This window comes from Oryctolagus cuniculus, chromosome 10, assembly GCF_051225735.1.
Source record: "Oryctolagus cuniculus isolate XC-2025 breed Fujian yellow rabbit chromosome 10, ASM5122573v1, whole genome shotgun sequence".
In the NCBI taxonomy this organism is placed as follows: domain Eukaryota; kingdom Metazoa; phylum Chordata; class Mammalia; order Lagomorpha; family Leporidae; genus Oryctolagus; species Oryctolagus cuniculus.
In genome coordinates this window covers 97,680,419-97,684,639 of record NC_142876.1, presented here as the reverse complement: position 1 = coordinate 97,684,639, position 4,221 = coordinate 97,680,419, and positions in this window count along the sequence as shown.

Sequence of the window (4,221 nt, the reverse complement as noted above, 5' to 3'; positions counted from 1 at the left end):
CAGTTTTACTTAGGAAGCTACTTGGTGAAGCAGTAAAAATGATAAACTTTACTAAATCTTTGTGTAGCTATCTTTTTAGTAATTTTAATAGTGTTGGCAAAATGCATAAAACACTTGTGCTACATGGCATGTTCATCTCACTTGTGTGATGGTTTGCGGTTAAGCTGAATGGGTTCCTTTTGCATGGAAGTATTTTTTTTTTTTCCTGACCAACTTTGGTTTTTCAGACCAAAGTATTTAGCAGATTTTTTAAAAAAGAGGCCGGCGCCGCAGCTCACTAGGCTAATCCTCCGCCTAGCGGCGCCGGCACACCGGGTTCTAGTCCCGGTCGGGGCGCCGGATTCTGTCCCGGTTGCCCCTCTTCCAGGCCAGCCCTCTGCTGTGGCCAGGGAGTGCAGTGGAGGATGGCCCAGGTGCTTGGGCCCTGCACCCCATGGGAGACCAGGAAAAGCACCTGGCTCCTGGCTCCTGCCATCGGATCAGCGCGGTGCGCCGGCCGCAGCGCGCTGGCCGCGGCGGCCATTGGAGGGTGAACCAACGGCAAAGGAAGACCTTTCTCTCTGTCTCTCTCTCTCACTGTCCACTCTGCCTGTAAAAAACAAACAAACAAACAAACAAACAAAAAAAAAAGATTTATTTATCTGAGAGGCAGAGTTATAGACAGAGAGAGGGAGAGTCACAGAGAGAGGTCTTCTATTCGCTAGTTCACTCCTCAAACAGTGGCAACTGCTGGAGCTGGGCCTATCTGAGGCCAGGAGCCAGGACCTTCTTCCAGGTCTCCCAGTGGGTGCAGGGGCCCAAGGACTTGGACTATTTTCTACTGGATTTCCAGGCCATTAGCAGGGAGCTGGATGGGAAATGGAGCAGATGAGCCTCAAACCGGTGCCCATATGGGATGCCAGCGCCACAGGTGGAGGCTTAACGTACTACACCACAGCATTGGCCCCTAGCAGATATTTTCTTGAAAACAAAACAAAACAAGAATACAGACAGCCAGTTACTTCAAAGAAAAAAAAATTGGACAGTATTTGTGCCACTGATAAAATGTGAGCTTTCAAGTGAAAATTAGAATTTTGAAAAGCTTCTAGTACCCAGAGCTTGACAGTTTTTCCATATTTACAGATCCTCTCAGGAGACTGTTGGTGTTATCAAAGAATGTGCTTTTCTGCTGCTGTATCATGAAACATGTCAACATTTGGAAAATCAGTGTGTGTAGCTTGGTGAGCCGGTATTTTCCGAGTGACCCGTGTGTGACGTTACCAAGTCATGCAGGGTAAAAGGTCCATCTAAACTGTACTCCAGACAGATTTTAATGTAACAGAGGATAAAAACATTTTACTGATATGGTTTACAATTCCACATTTCAACTAAACTTTGAAAGTTTAGGTTTGGTGTCAGAGCAAAGACTAGTACCCACAATCACTTGAACAGCATGCTAAAACCACCCTCTGTTTTCCAGCTACTTGACTGTGAGGCTGGGCATTCTTCATATACCTCAGCCCAAATATTATAGCACTGCAGATAAAATGCAGAAGCAGCCATGAGACTCCAGCTGTTTTCTTTTCAGCCAGATAGTAGTGATTTGCAAAAGTGTAAAAGAAGGACACTCTTCTATTTTGTTCTTTTTATAGCAAAAGCTCTGTGGGGCCCACCATCATTGTTAAGAGTTTCAAAAGGAGTCCTAAGAAAAAGAAAGATTGGGTGAAGGGGTAGGTATTTGGTCTTTAAGGTGTCGCTTGGGAATCCTTTATTGCATGTAAGAGTGTCCAGGTTCAAGTATCAGCTCTGCTTTTGATTTCTTGCTTGTGCACATCCTGAGAGGCAGCAGAAAACGGCCAAGTACTTGGGTCCCTGCCACCCATGCGGGAGACCGGGATGGAATTCTGAGCTCCTGGCTTCAGCCCAGCTCAGCCTGATTGTGGCAGGCATATGAGGAGGGAACGAGTGGCTTGAAGGTCTGTCTGTATTTCTGCCTTTCAAATAAATAAAAATAAATGTAAAATTAAAATTAGAAATTCTCACAAAGGCTGGGTGAATCAGACATTAGGGACTTTCCACCACCCCATTGCCTTTGTAACTGCACTACCGTCACTATCTCCCAAGTACCTCTATGTAGCAGCCTAATGCTCGCCCCCTGACTTCTGCACTTGTGCATGTCATTCCACTCCTTGGAATTGCGCTCCTCCCCTTCACCCACCTGTTCTGGTGGTTAGTGGGTCAGGGCTGCCTTTTAGCACCAGGGGTGGCGACTGAGACCCAACTTCAGGGGCTGTTTATGGAGCTGTTCTGCATACAGCCTTTGCAATCTGCTTGTTTGTTTTCTTTAATGAGAATGCCTGGTGTGCAAAGGATCCAATTTTCTCTCTTTTATAATTTTACCATCGAAGGGCCAAGTGTACTGCCATAAACCTTATGGATTTTTTGGTAAATATTAGCTGACAATTTCTAGTGATATTTGTGGGCTTTTATGAGCCCATGTAGATTAATCAAAGTATTTAGTGCCTGCTGTGAGCAAGCATAACACTTGGTGGCTGGGGGAGGGGCTGAGGAGGTGATCCTTGCTTGAAGGGCAGGGTGGTGGCAGGATTTATAACCTAGACACAATCACGCAAGACACAAGGATGGATGTCAGCAAGGAAACAGTTGCCGGAGGTCTTTGGAGACTGGGCAGTGGGGACGGGATTGCACCTGCATTCAGGCAGCAGGGGCCATCAGAGCAGGCTTCTGGGAGGAGCTGGGGACTCCACAGAGGTTTGTTAAATGGGAGGGTTTAGTCAGAAGTCAGTAAGGCAGGGATTTCAGGTCAGTGAATCAACAGGAGCCACTGCAGAGTCAGAAATGAGCACAGCGGCTGGCACCGCGGCTCACTAGGCTAATCCTCCACCTAGCAGCGCCGGCACACTGGGTTCTAGGCCTGGTCGGGGCACTGGATTCTGTCCAGGTTGCCCCTCTTCCAGGCCAGCTCTCTGCTGTGGCCAGGGAGTGCAGTGGAGGATGGCCCAAGTGCTTGGGCCCTGCACCCCATGGGAGACCAGGATAAGCACCTGGCTCCTGCCTTCGGATCAGTGCGGTGCGCCGGCAGCAGTGCACCATTGGAGGGTGAACCAACGGCAAAGGAAGATCTCTGTCTCTCTCTCTCTCTCTCTGTCCACTCTGCCTGTAAAAAAAAATGAGCACAGCATGTTCATGGGCTAGTGAGGAGACTGCAGACCACAGTGAAGGCGAATGGGGTGAAAGGAGAAGGCTGAAGGCGAGTCAGAGGAGCGGAGGATGGATGTGGGAGGAAAGGGAAACAGCTGCTGTTTGGTTGGTTAGGGAAGTGATAGGGTGATTTCTGAGCATCAGATACATTATGTATGGGAGGAAGAATGGAGGGAGGGCATCTGGCTCCTGGTCCAGGGCTTCTGGTGTGAGGCTCTGGATGGAGGCGTCAGCAAGGTTCTTTCAGATGCAGTGCACGCAGGGAATCCTATCCATGCAGAATGCCTGTTCAGTACTTTCAAACGGGACTGTTTTATAGACATAGGGACTTCCAAAATTCATGGAAAAAAGAAGAAAGTATGCGTATTGTGGTGCCAGAAAATTTTGAAATCCATACATAGTTTTTTTCATAATATGTATTTTTTGCTGAACTTTTTGGTGACCGCTCAAGTGCAGCCATGGAGATCAGGACTTCACAATGGAGTGTTAATGACAGATTTGGGTCTTAGCCTATGTGCTGATTTAGAGGTGAAATTTTATTCTAGCTTTTCCTCATTCCTTGTTGTCTCAGCCACTAGATTAATTGTGTGTGGCTGGGGACAAATTATTTAACTCCTAGGTGACTTGGTTTTGTCACCTATAAAATGAGGTTATCACAGTACTTGTCACATACCTTGTAGCAATGGGAATGCCAGGACTTCATCCATGTCAAATACTTACATTAGATTCTGGCACACAAAGGAAGCCTTTACAAAATATAAGCTATGATTTATTTGTTCACTAATTTACTCTATTGGGGAATATAAATTTTTAAGAAGATTTATTTATTCAAAAGGCAGACACAGGGAGAGAAAGGAGAGGGAGTGAGGGAGTGAGGGAGAGAGGGAAAGGGAGGGAAGGGGGGGAGGGAGAGAGAGAGAGAGAGAGACAGAAAGAGAGGGATTGATTATCTGTTGGTTCACTCCCCAAATGGCCAAAAGGGCTGGGGTTGGGCCAGGCTGAAGCCAGGAGCCTGGAACA